The sequence below is a fragment of the Aulonocara sp. 'chitande type north' Nkhata Bay genome, linkage group LG18, assembly GCF_057382095.1.
Source record: "Aulonocara sp. 'chitande type north' Nkhata Bay isolate Kocher_YH1m ecotype deep benthic linkage group LG18, A_spYH_male_GT1.1, whole genome shotgun sequence".
Classification (NCBI taxonomy): Eukaryota; Metazoa; Chordata; class Actinopteri; order Cichliformes; family Cichlidae; genus Aulonocara; species Aulonocara sp. 'chitande type north' Nkhata Bay.
In genome coordinates this window covers 14,071,821-14,093,153 of record NC_141361.1, presented here as the reverse complement: position 1 = coordinate 14,093,153, position 21,333 = coordinate 14,071,821, and the positions used below count along the sequence as shown (strand labels likewise).

The 21,333-nt window shown below is 40.7% G+C and overlaps 1 protein-coding gene across 1 annotated transcript in view; it reads right to left on the bottom strand.

The window, feature by feature from the left end:
- LOC147308169 (RNA-binding Raly-like protein) overlaps window positions 1–8,861 on the bottom strand; it is a 58,845-nt gene extending 49,984 nt beyond the window's left edge. The window contains exon 1 of the mRNA XM_086272294.1: window positions 8,726–8,861. The gene's annotated coding sequence lies outside the window, so the exon portion shown is untranslated. The remainder of the gene's footprint in view (window positions 1–8,725) is intronic.
- Between the last annotated feature and the right edge of the window lie 12,472 nt (window positions 8,862–21,333).

The following is a 21,333-nucleotide window of genomic DNA, read 5'->3' as shown; positions in this document are numbered from 1 at the left end:
AGTGTACCAAGAAATTATCCTCTGCACTGTTACGACACCACAAGCAGCCTGAACTGTTGCTACACGATGTTTCATGTTTTTACACAAAATATTGATACTTTTTTTTTAATGCCTGGTCCCATCTGACCTGATTAGAGCCATCATTAACAAACACCTGAACAGGTGTATTTGATAAAGTGGCCAGTGAGTGTCAGGTAGAGCATATTCCAGCTTTGTTTTGTTTTGTTTTTTACCCGTGGCTTTGAAATCTAACTACAGAAAAGACCAGTCTCACTTATACAACTACATAACAGCTTCTTTCAGCTCCTCATTCACAAGGGGTCGCCAGCGGGAAGCTCTGCATATTTGATTTGGCAGATTTTTATGTTGCGTGGCCTTCCTGATGCAACTTCCAAGGGTTCTATGTCTCCTCCTGGAATCCTTTGCTTTTTAGGCAAAAGTGTAGAACTCATAACTAATTTACTAAATTACCTGGGTGCTTTAGATCAGTTTCTGACAGTGAGTGTGCCTGAAATAAACCACATTTTTTTAGGTTTACAGTAATGATGGAGACCGTGCAACAGCTTGAGTCATTTATGAGTCATGTTCAAAGTGTGTGTCTTTTTAAAGGTTTTAAAGTGGCTGCTATCAAACACAATCAATTTTAAAACAGCTGAATTTCTTTTAGTATTTTTAGATTTACTAAGCTTGGAATTTCCCAAACTTTGAGCCTGGTATGCTGCTGATCTGCTTTTGGTCAAATACCCATTTCAGCTGTAAATTAATAGCAACAAATGGAGTCCTGTGCAGCTTTCACACCGACAGTCTGCATAGCCCCTTGGATGATGTATCCCTGATTGGGAATACTCGGCACGGCGGTATAATCTTTAGGCTTTGCATGCAGACAATACATGTTGTGGGATCAGTCGGTGGTTGGTTTTAATGGGATTTGTGATTAAGGTTCCTATCTAAGTGGATTCCTCAGAGGTGTGTTCAGAACACGATCTGATGCATTTTTTTTTTTTACCAGAGTTTGACTGTTTATTAAATTCTTGAGTAATTTTTGTGTGTAAAGTAGCAAAAAAAAAAAGTATCTGCATTTCTATCCTTAAAAACTAAAGGATATTCCAGTTTTAAAGATTTACTATAGTATAATGTGTATTCTACGAAAACATTTCAATGTTTTTAAGGTGAAAGAGCTTCTTTAATCTTCATCAAATAACATTTTGGAGCAACAATAATATTTACTCCTTACCAAGAACCAATCTTCAAAATGCAGAGTAAAAACTGAAAACCATTGTATTTTGAATGGCACTGGACTCGATTATACATTGTTTGAAAGCACAAAGCCGCATGGCTCAAAGTGTGTGGTCATTTTAGGATACCAATACCACGGCAGCAAATAGTTTTATACTTGCACACATAGCAAAATAGCAGCTTCTTTTTCTGTTTTATTGTCTGTGTGGCTGCAAACCTGTTAAATCTCAGTGTACTGAAGTTTATTTCCACCAACAAAGTCCAACTCACAAAATGCTTTCTGCTTCTTCTTCTTTGGTAAAAAATGGTGGTGAATGTCATAGGGTTACTTCTGTTGGGGTTGGGTCAGAAAACGCTCTGGGAAAAAGTATAAATGTTCCTGATACTGGTAAAACAGAAATATCTACTCTGCTATACTTCTGTTTATTCTTAGTGCATAAGATTAGAGATTAAATTCTAAACACTAAAGAATAAAACACAGCAGAAATCATTAAAATAAGTTATCTCGTTAGGTTTTTAAAATTGGGCCGGCTACACTTGAGCTTCTTTAATGAAGCTGATGTTTAATGTTTGCTGAAGAAGTCTCAGTTAAGCTCTAGAGTAACTTAAAGGGCACAGTGTGTGCTTTTATAGTGCTGTTTATATTTTGTCAACACAAACAGCTCACTGTGGTCCCTTGAAAACACACACACACAAAAAAGAAAATAATGTAATCTTAAATGTCAAGGTTCTGGCTTAATATCTCTAAATTTTGTGTTACTTCTGAGCAAGTCAAAATTTTGCGATACAAACGTGAAATTTTGACCAAAACATTTTTGTATCAGTGGCATAAACAAACTTCCACAGATCACATGCAGTATGAGGGGGAATTAAAAGAATCAAGCCCACAAGGATGAGCCAAAATGTGCATTTTCTCTAGTGGACAATTCCTGGCTGTAAAAGTGAGTCGACCCATATAGACTCATGTTAAAATGTCCAAATTTCCATCATTAAAACGCACATTTACAGCCCAGTATCTCTATGGATAGTCTTACCCTTCACAAAAATGCCTGAAAGGGATTTAATTTTTTATAACTTATCCATCTGAACACTAGAATAAAAGGCTCTTTTAGTCACTTAACTGGACCACTGCACTCTGGCTGTGCTGTTGGTGCCTTTAGGAGCATTTTCATGGACAGATGACAAACATTACAGCTTCAATCGATTCAAAAAGTTTGTGCTTCAATTTTGGTAAATGTAATCTTAGTATTTTAATGTTACTTTGCACTAATGATTAGATGTGAGTGTCTGCGCAATGCAGGGATGTAATTTATGAATATAGCTTGCTAACACCTAACAAAACAATCTGACATTAGCTGATAGCTTAGCACTCCACCCTTTCATCCAATCTGGCAAACATGCCAGCAAGGGCTAACGTCAAAGCTCCAAAATGCATATTTGAAAACCAGCTGTTGACATCTGTCTGTTTATCCTGTGTACAGTCAGTCAAAATGTCCAACTCTAAGCACTAAAAAGCATGTTTACACCCTGGTGCTGGAAATGGTTTTAGTGTCGAAAGCTGATATTCTCTTTTATAACAACAGAACAATGATCACCCTTGAATTTGTTAACAATTAAATTTAGGGGTGCAGTTGATTTGATTGAGAGGAGCACCGACACAGGCAGCTGCAGGCGATCTGCTAAGGCCTCAATTTGTGGTGTCAGTTCCTTCAGGAGCACATCACTGGAGTTATGTGATAAATAATAAGGCTGACTGTGAAATATGTGCTGTCTAACAGTTTTGCTCTCTGGTTTGGGAGAAATTATTTTATCAATCTGTTACTAATTAGCATGTTTCTGTGTCTGCGTGATGCACCTGTGCAGTTTATGGGTGAGGATTCCAGGTGTTAACTTTGCAATCAATTCTCTCCTCTAAATATAGTCACTTCTGGGAACAGAAAACAAAGATGGCGTGGGTCATAAAACAAGATTTAATTCCCCAACATGTGAATCCAGAAACTAATTAATTCTGTTTCATATAAAGTATTAAATTAAACTTATACTTTAGATTCCTATATTGAAACGGTTCAAGAAATGCTCAAATGTTTAATTTAAACTACTTTCCCTGTTCTGTTGATAAAACACAAAATGATAATTATCCTTTCTTCGGCTTTTGAATGTGAGGTGCAGAGCTTGAAATAGCTGAGAATAAGACGTCTGCGGTGGAGAGGGCAGGGGTTAGTGAGTAGAGACGCTCCAGACTTCCAGGCAAGAATCATCTCGCTCCAGCTGCCAAAGGAATAAAGTGTTGGGAGCTGTCCATGGTGCTGAAATCAACTACTATCTCTGTGCACAGGGAATAGAAGGAACTGGCCGTGATGCCGAGATACTGACGCTGCAAGGCGAATGGCACGTCTCACAACAAAAGTGAGCATCAGGTGCATGCATACGTACACACTGGCTGTCGTTCAGTCAAGCTGCTGCTATCCAAACACACACTCTGCCCAGAGAAATGTGTTGAATATGACAAATGCAGGCGTAGAAATAGCATCCGAGAGCAGCAGCCTTAATAAGGAGCAGTGGGTATTACCACATGCATAATGTAACACAGAACTGAAGTAGATATCACACGTATGTACTCATAAAGCCCACTCCTCCACATGAGCATCCCATCATCTTTCTTTCTGTTTCTGCCTTTGCCCGTATGCTTTTCTCTTTGGTTATCTCTCACATGCAGGGGATATAAAAAGAGACAGAGAGAGACAGCTCTCCTAATCTGTTCTTTGACCTATAGTTTGAAAGCTGCAGCCGCTCTAAAATGTTTTTCATCCGTAGCTCGCTGAAGATGGGCTCTGTGGTGCGTGGCTTCAAGGCAGCCCGCATCGTACACCTGCTAAGGGTCAATGATCATCTCAGCCCACGGGGGCACAAACGTAAAGCCGGGCCTCCGCTGGATACGGGCAGGTTGCTGACCGGTCCAGAAATGCCTGGCTAAACTTTATTCCTTCCATCCCCTCTCTGAGCTCATAGCGATTCAGTGCATGCGTGTATCGGCTGGCTATTCCAGAGTCAGCCTCCCACCCTCATTCCTTGTGAGAGATAAGTATTGTTTGCGTAGCAGCACATTTCATGCTCGGCTTCCCCCACCTGTTCCCTGACCTGCGAAGTCTGAAGGCTGGAAACGCTGTCAAACGTCTCCACACACATCTTTTGAGGCTGATTGAAAGGTTTTTGTCTAGAGCTCTGAAAGTTTCCCTCAGTGGAGCACAAAAACAAAACTTTGGTCAAGGATTCCAGCAGCCATTTAAAAGGGGAACGTAATATGGATTGTCTGGGATTTAGTGTTCTTTTTGGATTTGTTGCCTGCAGGTTTGTGGGTGAGATCTGGCTGATACAGCAAGGTCAAACTATTAATCAAATCTATCAAGCCTGATTTGCATAATGAGCTGACACAGAATTTCCAGCCAACTCCTTTCCCCTCTTCATTGACTCATTTAGTGAGTTTAAGTTTCCCAGCTTCTCTGCGTAAAGCCTGACTGTGTCAACCAGTTATCAATCCCACATGCATCAAGGCTTATGTGTGTAGCAAGACAAACAGGGCAGAGAAGCACAGCTGTGTCTGGTTCAGCTGGCAGGAATCTGTTTCCTTTTGCATATCAGCGATTTGCATTCATAAAGTTGTTTGAATTTTGCACAATGCTGTCACTGGAAGGCAAATGTGAAGAGCAAAAGAGCTGAATGCTAGTGATGTGCGGATCGATCCTGAAATATCGATTCCTCCGATACCAATCGTTTATGTTCTAGAATCGATTTTCACATTAAAATGCCGATATTTTAGTAATTTAGGGTAAATTTGTAGTTTATCATTAACAGGAACACAGTGGAAAGAAACTATATCATTCGGATTGTCTACATTCAAAGGAACTACTTCCTCTTCCGCCTTTCATAAGAAACTGTGCGAAATACGGCTGTATAAATGTCTCGCAGCTGCTGGCGTGCTCACTCACAACAATGGCTGATCGTAGTTGGAGTCATGTGTGGACGTATTTTACCTCCACAAACAGCTGAGACGTGGTTTGTGATACATGTGGCAACAAGTGAGGTGTTGTCGCTGCTTCCACCTGAGGACCCGGCCTTCGCGGTCTAAAGAAAGCCGGGTAGTACGTCATGAGCTCCCTCGGTGGAGTGAAACTCTGCCGTCTGCTCCTTGCTATCTAAAATATAACCGGGCGCTGACGTAAACTCTCGACCGTCTCACACTTCTGTTTAATCAGTTTTCTGTTTGACGTTTATTCAGCTGTGTGAAAACCCCGGAGGAACCCTCCCGAGGGATTAATAACGTTTTATTTAATCTAATCTAATAACTTTAATCTCAGCCAAACCGATTTACTCACGAACAAATAAAACACTGAAAAAGCCAAACAATAACATTTTTAAGTTATCAAAGTGACTTATACAGGTCCTTCTCAAAAAATTAGCATATTGTGATAAAGTTCATTATTTTCTGTAATGTACTGATAAACATTAGACTTTCATATATTTTAGATTAATCACACACAACTGAAGTAGTTCAAGCCTTTTATTGTTTTAATATTGATGATTTTGGCACACAGCTCATGAAAACCCAAAATTCCTATCTCAAAAAATTAGCATATTTCATCCGACCAATAAAAGAAAAGTGTTTTTAATACAAAAAAAGTCAGCCTTCAAATAATTATGTTCAGTTATGCACTCAATACTTGGTCGGGAATCCTTTTGCAGAAATGACTGCTTCAATGCGGCGTGACATGGAGGCAATCAGCCTGTGGCACTGCTGAGGTGTTATGGAGGCCCAGGATGTTTCGATAGCGGCCTTAAGCTCATCCAGAGTGTTGGGTCTTGCGTCTCTCAACTTTCTCTTCACAATATCCCACAGATTCTCTATGGGGTTCAGGTCAGGAGAGTTGGCAGGCCAAGTGAGCACAGTAATACCATGGTCAGTAAACCATTTACCAGTGGTTTTGGCACTGTGAGCGGGTGCCAGGTCGTGCTGAAAAATGAAATCTTCATCTCCATAAAGCTTTTCAGCAGATGGAAGCACGAAGTGCTCCAAAATCTCCTGATAGCTAGCTGCATTGACCCTGCCCTTGCCTAGTGGACCAACACCAGCAGCTGACATGGCACCCCAGACCATCACTGACTGTGGGTACTTGAAACTGGACTTCAGGCATTTTGGCATTTCCCTCCAGACTCTGGCACCTTGATTTCCGAATGACATGCAAAAGTTGCTTTCATCCGAAAAAAGTACTTTGGACCACTGAGCAACAGTCCAGTGCTGCTTCTCTGTAGCCCAGGTCAGGCGCTTCTGCCGCTGTTTCTGGTTCAAAAGTGGCTTGACCTGGGGAATGCGGCACCTGTAGCCCATTTCCTGCACACGCCTGTACACGGTGGCTCTGGATGTTTCTACTCCAGACTTCCGCAGGTCCCCCAAGGTCTGGAATCGGTCCTTCTCCACAATCTTCCTCAGGGTCCGGTCACCTCTTCTCATTGTGCAGCGTTTTCTGCCACACTTTTTCCTTCCCACAGACTTCCCACTGAGGTGCCTTGATACAGCACTCTGTGAACAGCCTATTCGTTCAGAAATTTCTTTCTGTGTCTTACCCTCTTGCTTGAGGGTGTCAATGATGGCTTTCTGGACAGCAGTCAGGTCGGCAGTCTTACCCATGATTGCGGTTTTGAGTAATGAACCAGGCTGGGGTTTTTTAAAAGCCTCAGGAATCTTTTGCAGGTGTTTAGAGTTAATTCGTTGATTCAGATGATTAGGTTAATAGCTCGTTTAGAGGACCTTTTCATGATATGCTAATTTTTTGAGATAGGAATTTTGGGTTTTCATGAGCTGTGTGCCAAAATCATCAATATTAAAACAATGAAAGGCTTGAACTACTTCAGTTGTGTGTAATTAATCTAAAATATATGAAAGTCTAATGTTTGTCAGTACATTACAGAAAATAATGAACTTTATCACAATATGCTCATTTTTTGAGAAGGACCTGTATATCATGTTTAACCCGAGTAGCGAAAGACCGCGGGGGTTTGAAAACGATGTGTCGGTCGGCTCAGATATTTGAAGTTTACACAGCTACATTCTCACCTGAAAATATGTTAAAAGTTTTTTTGCGACCCAGAAAGAGAAATAAGAGTAATATTAAAACTAAGTAGCTGCCGTCATTGTTGGAAACTGGAATTGGCTGGGCCGCGCTATGAATTCTGCGATGTGATTTTCCTATTTTGTTGTCCGGGTGGAAAATCGGGAGAATGGTGGCTCCGGGAGATTTTCGGGAGGGGCACTGAAATTTGGGATTCTCCCGGAAAAATCGGGAGGGTTGGCATGTATGGTTGTGGCAACATCATTAACCTTGTCAAACACCTCAGAGTAAATCATATCACAGAATATGACGAGCTTATGTTGAGGCGAACTGAAGAGAAGGACAGGGACAGGTGCTGCTAGGGCGAGACAGACGTCTCTCATGGAGTCCTTTAGTGCTGCAGGCAGGCAAGGTGTTCAAATAGCACACAACTTCAGTTTTTTTTTATTTCTATATGATGAACTCTGCATTATTAAGTGATAACAACAAGAAATCTGATGTCCTGTAATCATTATGACGCTATAATTTGAGATACAATAAATAAAATGTTTTTGTACAAAGTATCGGTATCGGATCAGTATTGTTGATACCACCCTGAATATTACTTGGTATCGGATCGGAAAGGAAATCAGTGGTATCGCACATCACTACTGAATGCCTTCACCTTTTCCAGTCGCTCTCTATAGAAACAAATTACACATTTACAGTGGAGATCTTTCTAACTGTAGCATGGTGACTGATTTATGTTTCTTCTCTTTTTTCTTCATTAAAAGAGCTCAAATTAGTTCATTATTTAAAACAAATCCAGGTTTGTTCGAGACATTTACTTAAAAAGACAAAAAAAGAGGAAAGGGAAGTTCAGACTTCTCTCATCTAGGCTGCAGAAAGAAGTACAAAGACAGCACCAAAACAAACTCCAGCGAAGTTAAATTTCTCACCTATTGGAAAAGCAAAATCCTCAAAGATGAAAATCAAAACTGTTATTTTTGCGCCCGAGGAGACGTACAGCCTCGAACACCAGAGAAACACTGTAAGACCCGAGAAAAGCACCAAAACCACACCAAAATAAGCCATGATAAAGGAGGAAAAAGCCAGAAAATAAGCAAAAGGTCGAGATCGGAACAAGTGAGCTCGTGAAAAAGCTGCTTCGGGAAGAGGAGAGGAAGACAGAGAAGAGGGGGGAAAAATATCAAGAGCGTCCGCAAGCACGTAGGGCTATTTCTCAGTGGATGTCACCGGAGCACAAACACTCTGCATCCAAGATTTAAATCATTGCATGCAGAAAACGAGAAAACATTTTCCCCGTGTCGAAACACCAAGAACAGGAAGGAAGAAAAAGAGGACAAAAATATGCTTAAGAAAATGGCAGTGGGAAATGTACTCACCGAGCGGGAGTAAAAGGTTTCAATTAAAAAGAAATTGGGCGTATAGCCGTGTCGGATTGGCGGTGTGCAGGCTTGTGTACACCGAGGCTCTGCGTCTCTTTTGCGCTCTCCGTTCGCTGCTGGTGGTTGAGTCATGTGACTTCGGATTGGTCAGAGTTTTTGAATCAGTCCGAGCTTTCTTCTTGTATTCGCTGCTGTCTTTTTCTGCTTTTCTCTTTCTCTTTCTCTCTGATAATGTCACTGATTTTTCCACGTAGAGCTTTTCCAGTTTCTCAAAATAGAGACCGGCACCTCTTTGAGGGTCACTGCGGGAGTCCCAGGAGGGTCCATGTGGTAACATAACATCTATTTCCCAATTATTTATTATGTTCATTACATGAAAAAAAAAAACACATGCAATGTGATTATTTTAATAATACAGTTTAGAGACAGTTTTCAAGCTCAGTTTGAATTCACAGTCTGCAAACATCTTGTAACCTCTCTGCTGTATAATGTGGAGATTGATTTGATTTGCTGGAGGAACACTGACTTAAAAGGCCCGATAGCTCATCCTCTGATTGGTCTGAGAACTTTTTATTAAATCCGAGTTGACCCAGAAAAGCAGAGATGCATGGAAGCTTGTTGCTGCCAGTGAAATAAATAAATAAAAATGTCAAGCAGTGCTAAGTCAAAGTTTTGAGTTATCTCAAAATTTCTAGTTACACAGTTTTGGGTGGATGGACAGTAAAAAAAACAAAAACAGGCTTCTCTACAGAAATGTTAAAGCCCTGCAGGAGCTGCTATAGGAAAGCACATCTGCCGCATGAACTTACCTATAAGACATCTGAGCGTCTTTGGGGTCTTTAAATTTTTAACTTCTGGGAATTACTGAGATGTTTGTCTAAAAAAGTTTCTCCTAAGCATACTGCTAGTATAACTCCAGCTTGTAGGTCATCATTTATATCCATTATATAACAGTACCCAGACAAAAATTAGGACTGCATCACTAAAATTAGGAGAGATGGGGCAAGAACCTTCACTCTGAGTTAAAACGACCACACCCCAAATCTCCAAAATAAGCTGAACCCTTTTCTATGGCGCTCCCTAAAGACCACAGAGGACATTTTTTTCTTAACTCACCATAAAATGTAGATTTTTTTGCAATGCTTTTGCCTTTATGTCACAATAATTTAGTCGTAATATGGTTTACATGAATTTTAATCCACATGAATAGTCGTTGTGATCCAGTCCAGTAAAAGAAAGGCTGCAGATAACTTGAAGAGGAGAAATGATGTGACGTTTTACATGATGCATTTAATGCTCATTACTCATATTAAACTGTAGATGTCCAACAGCATCCAGCTGCAGGTTGTGAGCACAGTTGCAGCTGTTCTTCCTGCTGTGATTGTTGAACTGCGCCTGGATAAGTGGTTATTGTTCGGACTTCTCCTGCTGCTGCGGTTCAGTCTCTAGTGAATATGTAGCAGGAGAAATAACTCAAAAGTATTGTGAGGTTATGTAAATGTTCCATAACATATTCTCATCCCAGGTTGTTGCACTGTATAATGCCACCCTGCACAAGGTAACAATATCTGAGAAATAATGATCAGGTTTAACAGACCTACAGTATCCAGACAAGAAGGCTGGTGGGGGTGGGAATGGCCAGGAGACCATAGTTTGCACTCACTTTTTGCTTTCATTGTCACTTGTTGATTAGGTTTACTCACTAAAAACTGCTTTTGTACCTTAAGGAAAAGCATGGTTCAGGTTAAAATGATCTACAAAACATTAAAAATGCATGTAGAAAAGTGATGAGCTGGAAGTGACCCCTGTTTATATTGCCATTGCATGAGCTCTGCAGCCCCACCAAAGTACACTGTATAATGTAACCCACCAAAGACTTTGACAGGACATTATTTTCTGAGGCTACGTTTATCTTGAAGTAATGCAAAAACAGTCCTTAAACAATATCTGTTGAGCTTAAATCCTGTTCGATCACCTGATGAACTGTCTTCCTCGTTTTAGCCATCACGGTCTCACAGTGGTGATCTCAGCAGTTTCACAAGTGACATACATGATGTTCAAAACTGGGGAAAAATAGCAATCTTGTCGCATGTATGATAAATTGAAGCTCCTTTATGCCGCTGTCAAATGTTCAACATAAGAGAGAATTACTTGTGTCACTGACATCCATCAACATTTTTCATTACACCGCTCCTTGTAGCTCATTATGTTATTTACATAAATTCAGTCCTTTTGCCAATTAACCATCATTGCTGAGGGCAGTATCACCCTCTAAGATTTTCATATATCATCAATTTCCAATTCAAGCCTCTTTGTGCTCTCATTAAAATCCGCTTAAATGATTAATCAGCTGAGTTTCTACTGGGCCTTATGAGAATACTGGTGATCAATGAAGATGTCAATGGCAGCGGCTCAATAACAGAGTTTAAAGCTCAGTTAATGTCCACTTTGCCAGTTGGCCACAGGTAAGAAGCAGTATTTACTGAGCTTTCTGCAGGATGTTAATACGACTCGAGGACATGAAAGGTGCAGCATTTCTTAGGTCTGGAAAACTTCACCCCAGCTTATCATCGTGTTTTATTTGATCCTGCTGTGCAAGGTTGACGGCTCCAGGGTTTCTACCCATTCTTGACGGAAACACGAGTGGTCGTGCTGTCAGGGAGGAACAGAAGTCTTTGTTGTTACTGCAGCATCTGCCGGGCATATGAGCAAAGGGTCTGCATGGATCAATGACTTCTCAAGGCCCTGATAGACACAGGCAGATAGACGCAGGGGCAGCCTGCTTCCATGCACCTTTGTTTTCTTTTTACAAAGACAAATAACCTAATAGACTTTGACAAATACCTCGGGACCGGCATTTATCAGACATGTTCTTTGTGCTTCTTTGATTTGATACAGTGTGATTTAGGAAAACTTGTGTAAAGTGTGTTTTGTGACTGATACAGATAACAAACTTTAATCTCTTTGAGCTTCACTTGATATTTGTAAAGCTTAAAAAAACGTTAGTGCCAATAAGAAGAAATTCATTTTTGCAACACAAAATAAACAAATGCCTATAACGCCAGAAGCCACTTTGTTAGGTACACCTTAATAGCCCTGGATTGGAACCAGTTTTTTGTCTTCAGAACAGCCTTAATGATTCGTAGAATAGATTCAACAAGTTTCTGGAAACATTACGCAGAAATTTTGGCACATATTGACATGACAACATCACGCGGGTGCAGATGATTTGACAGCTGCACATCCATGATGTGAATCTCCCTGTTTCACCACATCACCAAAGGTGCTCTGTTGGACTGAGTTCTGGTGATTGTGAAGGCCATACACTCATAGTGAACTCATTTTCATGTTCAGCATGGTCAGCAACAATAGTCAGGTGTGCTGTTTAAACAATTCTCAAGGGGCCTACAACACTGCATCACCAACAGCAGCCTGAACCACAGTGCAAGATGGATCCATGCTCTCGTGCTGTCTACATCAAATTCTGGCAATGTGAAAGCTGAAGCAGAAATAAGAACTCACTAAGCCAGTGAGACTGTTTTTTGTTTTTTTGTTTTTTTGTTGTCTAGTTTTAGTGACCCTGTGTTAACTGTAGTCTCAGTTTCCTGTTTGTAGCTGACAGGAGTGACACCTGGTGTGGTCTTCTTGCTGCTGTACCGGATGCGCATTCAGAGATGCTCTTTTGGCACTGGCCATTCTCCTCTGACCTCTAACCTCTAAGGCATTTTCACACAGAGATATTTTCTCTTTTTTCAAACAGTTCTCTGTAAAGCCTGGAGATAGTTGTGCAGGAAAATCCCAGCTGATCAGCAGTTTCTGCAACTTCCTGAGCCCCTGACACTGACAACCACACCAATCTGATGCTCAGCTCGATATTCAGCAGGCTGCTGCTGTGATTGGCTAATTAGATATTTCCACTGAAGTTTGATCAGATGTACCTAACAAAGTGGCCAGTGAATGTAACTATGCATCAGGAGATAATGTTTTTACAGAGACTTAATATTTGTATACAAAAACATAACTGATGCTACTTTTGTGATTTCATTCAGTTTCTATTATGATGCTGACACATTTTTTCACAGTTTATCCAAGAGACGGATTCTTTTTAAACAACCGTCAGTTCATGTGTTAAAATATATGTCGTAGTTTATTTGCATATGCTGGTATCGCTTCCTCCATAGATTTTGCTTTTAAATGGGGTTCTGAGTAAGGTTTCGTTCATAGCAGGTTTTATCACTGATATTTGAGACTGTCCTCCCCCAGACAGTTGCTATAGGTTATTTGTAGTTTTATAGTTGTTTTTAATCTTAAACACTTTGACACCCGACAAAAGCCAAGCAGTTTAAATTTTGTGGTCAAAAGTCAGCTGTAACATTTGTGGTTCCTGCACCCTACCTGCCCTCTGATTTTTTTTCACTCTCTTGAAGTGGAGCCACTCCTGCACTGTGCAGCTTTTCAGTGGTGCTTAGGTGGGTTGCTTTAGATGTCGGGAACAAATATATTGTGTAGCTGGAGGCCTAATTTGTGCAGTCATTGACTCAGTCACTCACTTGCCTCTTCAGTCCCACCTGCCCTGCTGCATTACCTGATGTTTCCTGACCCTCTTCTCACCTGTTTTCACACCGCTCATCAGCCCTCTTCAGTTTATGCAGCACATTCCCACCCTCCTACCTCTTGTTGCCTCAGCAGAAACCAGAGCATCACCGTGTATTTACGGATTCAGATTTCAGCTCTTAGTTCTTGCTTGTTTCTCTGAACTCTGCCTGTGCTTTGGATTCAGCCTCGGCCTGCTCCCGTGTTGTGTTTTCATGCTTCGTTGTTTTGGAACAGTTAACCTTCTTTTTGTAAGCAACGCTTGCTATTTTTTCTTTTTCTTCTTTTGCTTTTACCAGCTGCCTCCTGTGTGCCATGCTCTTGGCTCCTCTGAACACAACCCTGAAATGGCCGCAACATGAGGTTTTTTTCCTCCTTTTTATTCCCATAGCAACCAGTAAGTCAGTGGTGTTTTTAGTGCAGCATGGGATGTTGTGTGAAAATAATTATATTGCATGAGACACGATCCCCGTTGTAGACGAGGGCCAGAAATGCTCACGTATTAACGCTACACAACTTGTGAAGGTCACTGTGAAACCTTCGGGGCAGGAATCTTTTACACAGGTACACACAGATCAGCCACAAGATGAAAACCGCCGACTGGTGAAGTAAGTAAAACCGATCTTCTCATTAAAATGCAGCGTTCTGAAGGAAGACCTCAGGTCCTGCTATTGATGTGGATGTTACTTTAACTTGTGACATGCCCCTAAACACCTATCCCTGTGATCTGAAGGCAGCAGCCTCTCTCAGCAGAGTAATGGCCACAGCTTTGTCCCAAAAACTGCCCTTAACAGCACGGCTGAGATTAAAACCTCCCCAGATCCCAATCTGAGCTGCCAAAACAAACCCACAAGGAGGTCCTACTGTACAGTACAAAGGACTAAAGGGTCCGCTGCAAGTGTCCTAGAGCGGGAGACACGCAGAGATTCATGCTTAGACAAGGACCTACACAATGTTAGGAAGCAGGTTTTAATGTTGTGGCTGATCATGCACATCAGATGTGACAGATTGCATATTGGCTACAACTCATCATTTACAATAATGAATGATAAGAGTCAAAGACCAGCTACTCAAAATAACTGTGATTGTCCCAGTTTCAGGTTTTGGGAATGTATTTTTGTTTCCAGCAGTGTCTTTTTGTTCCTCCCTCTGTCTTGTCTCTGTATGAAGGCCTTTGCCCTCATGGTTTTCTCCTCCTGTTTTATTTTGATATATTTCTTTATGAGTCTTCTGTGCTTTTAGTTCCTGTCTTTCATTCAAGCTTGTTTGGAGAGCATTTCGATTTGGATTCATCCAGCATACTCAGTACCAATGTTTCCTCTAAGCTGCGCGCGTGTGCAATTGCGCACTGCTGGCACGGTCTCTGCGCACGGAAAATCTGTGTTGCGCACAAAAAAAAAATCTAACCTGAATTGAAATTAAAATTAATACTTTAACAATTCTGTTTTGCAGTGTTAGTGTCACGGCTGGCGGAGTGAGCCGTGTGTTGTGGAGGAAAAGGAGGACCCAAAATGCAGCAAACTGATGATACGAGTGATGTTTATTTACAAGGTGGAGGTGGCAAAAACAGGCAACGCAGCATGAGCAATTACAAACGGAAACCTAAACTGGGAGAAACTAAAGAGCAAACCTGAGACCATACAAAGGGGTGAGGGGCAGAGTAATGCAGGCAGATGAATGCAGATAACGCAGACGAGCCGACAAAGAACACAGACCGACACCCACTAAATATACACACACAAGGTAATCAGGTAATCACTCACAGGAGGGAAGAACAGCTGAACCTAATACACATGAGGACCGGAGGAGACACAGACTTTCAGAATAAGACAGGAACTCTAGGACACGAGCCTACAAAGTAAAGCAGGGAACACACGGACTGATTTACAACACAACATGGGGACAAGAACAGAGCACCAAGGACAGACACAGGTAGGGCTGAATATACACTAACTTCAGGTTCAACCCTAAACCAATACAAATCAGAACAAACACAAGGCACAAAAATGAACTTCAAGAAAACACAAAACGCTGGGTCAAAACGACCCAGGACCGTGACAGTTAGTCAGTAAGTGACTGGCTGCTCCCGTATGGGATTAGAACGATGCCACCTTATCCCATAGTCCAGCCAATAATGTGATTCACATTCGTATATACGCAGCTAATCAACGTCAGGCAGGCTATGGCAGCGTCCTTATGTGCCAACACATGCTGATGTGGAGTGAAGCCATGTTAATGACAACGTGCACAACCATTGGAGATGTGAGCAGAACAGACGGAAGAATTGACGGAAACAGTGTGGACTTTATACCAGTTTTTCTATTGTGTTGATAGGCCACGTAAAACCAGAGTTATGACAAAAATATATGCAATGTTTGGTTTTCTTCCTGAATACTATCTTTACTGCGGGAAGAAACGGTAAAAACTGCGTTTTATAAGGAAAACGCTCGAAAGCCTGTGAGCAAAAACAAAACCAAAAAAAACCCCACCCTTTCCTATTGGTCGAAAAAAGTACCATGTCGACCAATCAAAAAATGATATGGCAACATGGCATTTAGTTGTTTAGGAAGGGGGAAGTTTTAGGAGTGACGGCGGTGTTTTGAGATGTGAGAGATTTTCGACGTTTAGCGCAAATCTTGTGTAGTTAGTGTGTAGTGTAGTCAATAGTTTTGTTGTGTGTGTCAGAACAATGAGGCGACTACTGAATGTTACAGGTGTTACAGGAGTGATACATCTCCTGTTGTCAGGCCTGCAGGTATCAGGCTGTTGTTCTCCTTTATCTCATAGTGGACAGAAATTATCTTTTGGAGTGGCACAAATAATTTGTGTGGCATCAAATTTGATGCAGAACACCTGATTGTTCTGTAAATAGTTTGAAATGTTTGTTTAAAAACCCGCCTTGGCTGCATTTTTAGGTAAACAGCTGCAAAAAACCTTTGTTGTTTGCAAAAATCAGTAACTTTTTTTGAAGAAGTAACTATATAATTAATTGCCCAACATTGGTCGTTATATACTGTAGTTTGCAGACAGAGAGTTACAGGACTCTCTCCCAGACCACGGATTCATAATACAAGTCAGAGCTTTATTTTTAAAAAAAAAAAAAAGAAAGCTGTGTTTTCAAAATTGGAGTTAAAGTTATTTTTACTTCCAATAGTGTTAACATACTACACAGGTCATGAACAAGATTTATTTTTAAATTTTGATTGTAAGTGGGCTGAAGCACTTAATTAAAAGTAGTCTAAAATAAATGTAAGTGCTGTAATTTGATTATTTTAATAAACCATGTAACTTGGATGGATTCGATGCTGGCGTGACCACAGTGCACACATGTGCTGTTGCTCACAGTGGTCCAAGGGATCGCTCAGGGAGATTGTGTGTTTTCCTCAGACACATGAAAAATTAGAGGGAACATTGCTCAGTACTACTTGCTATTTAAAATAGTTATTACAAAAAATAAACGACATTACTTTTGCTTATCTCTGTATAAAGAACCCAATTACATTAAAAGAGCAGATTTAATTAAAGATGACATGGATGGGGGTCTACAAGTCATTGACTTTGATGGTTTAAACTGAAAATTATAAATGGCTTAAAGATTAATTTTCAAAAACTTGGTTGGTAAAGTATATTTTTTAATAGATGCAAATTCATTATAATAAATCTCCCAATTAAATTATCCGTTTTTTGCCAGCAGATCATGATATATTGGAAACTCCTGCATAATCATAATGTGATCCATAATAACACACCTTTGTGTGGGATAATAGGTATATCACTGTCAAGAGACTATCACCGTGTAACAAGCACTGGATGGAGAGAGGTATTTATGTTGCACGTGGTTGATATTAAAAGCTGCTGTACAATATGACTCATTCTGAATACTTTCCACTCTATATCTAATTCAGTTTTATGCTTATTAATTAATTAAGACAAACTTCAACCTGATCACCTGTCTGCTACAACTCTTTTCTCAAGGCTCTGACTTTAGTATAGTTGAAATGTAGAAAATTAGACATATGAGTTCCTAAGGTGTCTTAGAGAACATCTGTCCTTTACTTCTTTCTAATAAATATCTGAAGTTCCCCATAAATCCCAAAGCCAAAGAAATGTATTTTAAACTTTTAATTGGAATGCATCTATTCAGTGAGTTTTTACAATAGAATAGAAGAGTAGAATTGAAACTAGCAACAGCATATACTAGAGTATTGTGTGGCCAGCAATTTTACTTCTTTGTTACAGTCGGTGTATAATATACCATACATAAGTCAGGTTTTGTGGATATAAATTATATGTTACCGTCATGAAGTTGAACTGATCAGATGCTTTCATGAGGCTTTACAGGTTCATAATGTGTCATTTTAGCCTGTTAGTAGGTGTCTGTGAAGGTTCTCAGTCATCCAGGTCATCGTAGTCAAAGGAGCTTGCAAAGAAAAGCGTCTGGACTTCTTTTAGTTGCTTGAAGACGTTTCACCTCTCATCCGAGAAGCTTCTTCAGTTCTAAGGTCAAATGGTGGGGAGTCCCAGATTTAAACCTAGTGGGAGTGACCCCCCACAGAGGGACAAAAGGACCCCCTGATGATCCTCTAATCGCATGAGCAAAGGTGTGAAACTGGGTGTGGGTCCCAATCAGCCAGGGTTTCGGGTGAGCTCGTTGTGAAACCTGGCCCCACCTTATCATGCGAATTCCTGAGGTCAGATGGCCCAGGATGTAAGTGGGTGTTAAATGGTAAATGGTAAATGGCCTGTATTTATATAGCGCTTTTACTAGTCAAAGTTAAGACGTCTGGGGAGGGAACTCAAAACTGGATTATAGATGGCAGACATTTGGTGTCCTGAAGAAGCTTCTCGGATGAGAGGTGAAACGTCTTCAAGCAACTTAAAGAAGTCCAGACGCTTTTCTTTGCAAGCTCCTTTGACTGTTAGTAGGTGGTTGCTAGGAAACACAATGACATAATGTGGGATATAGGCCTAACATGTACCTGTGTGGCAATTTTGGTTTCTCAGCTTCTGATCGTGTAGGAGTTTGCACACATACAGACAGACAGAGATTTCTGTATTACAGCAACACTGTGACACACTCATGTGTGTTTGGTGTGTTTGTGCAGTTGACCCTCAAAAAATAATCTAACCAAAGCATACTAAATAAAATTATACATTATAAGTTGGAAAAATCTAATCTTATCTAATTTTTGCTTGCTTCCTGCAACGCTTTGGTCTAGCTGTACAGTCTTAATGTTGTTGTCTGTTAACCGGTTGTTAGGCAGTGTGATAATGTTATAATACCAATTTAGAACACTGTGCAAAAGTCACTAGGCGCGTCTTTCTTTATATTTTGCCAGGACATTGGGAAATGGTTGCAGTAATTACAGCGTATCAGGCAAAGCCAGAGTCTGTACAATTCTAACAAGCCTGAAAGTCAATATTTGGTATGACCGCCTTTATTCTTCAGCACAGCCTGAACTCTCTTAGCCAAGCTTGTTGTAATTTCTTCAAGTAGTCTTCAGGAATAGTTCTCCAGGATATTCAAAGCTATGTTTTGTAAGAGCTATATCTATTTCTTAAGGGCATGACTTGTAGATACAGTTCATCTGCTGCAGACTGTTTTTTAACAGTGACACTTCTTCTTTTATCCTCATTTGTCCAGTTTCTTCCTTTTTTTTAAGGACACATAGCACATCGTGCTAAGATTGGCCAAGTTTACAGCTAATAGCTTTTTGAGAATCACTTCGTTGGTGCGTTAATTGTGTTTTATTCCTGTCAAATTGTCCTGTCATTGGCATGCTCATTCAACTGAAGAAATGGTACCAAATGATGCATTTTTGCCAAAAACTGCCTAAAGATACCATTTAAAATGGATTTATTTCTACGTTGTTTGTTATGTGTAGACATATCCTTTGAATTGGGTTAGTTTTGTGCTTGAATGACTCATAGGTCAGTGTTAAGCGGCTTACCAAACAAATTAAAAGCATTCCTCTGAAAGTCAGGTGCAAGAACTGGACTGAAAGTGAGTGGAAAGCAGCCAAAGTAAAAGCCTGAAGAATGGTTGCTCAAGACCGCTTTAAAAATGACGAGAGACTCAAGGATTTTGCACCACACTGTAGGTGAGAGCCATTGTTATAAGAAGCATAAATTTATTTTTACTGACCATGTTTCACACAATGTTAGATCCAATGCCAAAGTCTCAAACAGAAGCCAGAAAAAAGTATGCTGAGGGTAATTTCATCTTTTTATAGAAATCTGTGGCCTACTGTTCCTAGAGCAACGCATCTGAAAGGTCTGAGTCTTCACTTCTGCAAAAACCTAAAAAGCAACAAAGGGAAAATGCACACCACTCCTTTCTGCTCAGTGTCACACAAATCTCAGAGCAGATGCCATTCCAGCACAGTGTGACTAAGGATTTCTGTATCTATTCATCTCAAGCCACGTTCCTCCACCCCGGTGCGCATGGTAATTCTCTGGCTGGGATCCCGAGCTCTGTGTGGATAGACCAACAATATCTGGCATGCAGCTCGCCTTATGCAGCTGATACTTTGGCTGACACTCCCAGGTCCGAGCCACACGCCTGCATTGGGAAGAGGTGTTTGCAGCCGAGCTGTGTGTGCTGCAGGGCCGGTCTCATCCTCAGCCCCTGATAAACTGGATTTATTCCCAGCCTCAGGTCAAGACACGAGTCTGAACTGAGGCAGAGAAAGAGCTGTAATTATAGCAGGGAACGGGACATGTAATGCAACATTAATGGCAGACGGGCTGATGCTTCGCCCACAATGCCCCCTCTTCAAACACGACTAGTGCATTAGCAGCAGGCTTCACTACCCCACACTGATTGAAGCTATTAAATACAATTTAGGATATGCAGAAAGGGAACAGAAAGCTGGTGGCTGAGTGGTGTATCTATGAAGACCAAATCATTTTTTGTCCTGGTGCAATGCTGCTGCTATTATTCAAGGTTCTTTGGGAGGAAAAAATACTGCATTTTAGTGGTGTCTAAATTACAGCTCTGAGGAAATTTTGAGTGCTTGTCCTGTAATTTTTTTCCCTTCACTGTTGCTCTGTTTTTGCTCATACCCCATTTTTCAGGCATTGCTTTGCACACCCTGCCATTTCTCACAGAAATTACTACGCAAAGAAAAGTAATTTGGTTGTCTCTGAGATTCATGAAAAAGCCATTTGTGCTGCTTACTCAAAAATAAGGATTAGACAAAAAGGTCATTTACTGATGCAGTCAGTCTGTATGTGTGCTTTTTGTGAATCTGCCTGCATTTATTTATGTGGGGGTTTTTGTTGTCTTTTTTCCTCGAACGTCTAAGAGTGAGCGTCTGTTCATGTGCAGATTCGTCTGTGCACCTGTCGGGTGCATGTGACTGATGAAGCGTAACCTTTTAATGTGTTTACACATTGACATTTCCCAAGATCTGTCGTGTTCCTCAGAGAAACTAAAACCCTTGACATTCTTTAGGCTCACATTTCCTTGAGCTGCTGGCTCCGTCGACTCTCATACCAGGCTTCAACATCATAATTACATCAGCTTCACTCCATCATCTGCCCCCTGTCAAATACAAATGAATGTTTTTGCTTTAAAAACATGTTCCACCCACGATCTGAGCGCAGTCCAGGACTGTATCATGGACATCTTTTACACACGTGACCTCTTAAAGATTTCTAAGGTTACAGAGGCTTTGTGTGTGTATATATACACAGCATATCTGTCGTATATTAGGGCTGCCACAAACGATTATTTTGATAGTCGACTAGTCACCGATTATTTTTGCGATTAGTCGACTAATCAGATCATCATCCATTGGACGTAAAACTACAGCTTATTGCACCAGCAGCATCTGCTCTTATATAACTATCATTAGCTTACAGCTTTAAGTGTTTAAGGTCTGTGCTAACTAAAAATAAAGACAAGATGATAGTTTATTAAATTTTAATGAAATTTGCAGATTGTTTCGGTGAAGTTTAATAAACTCCTTGCTATCTAAAATATAACAGGACACCGGAGTATATTCTGG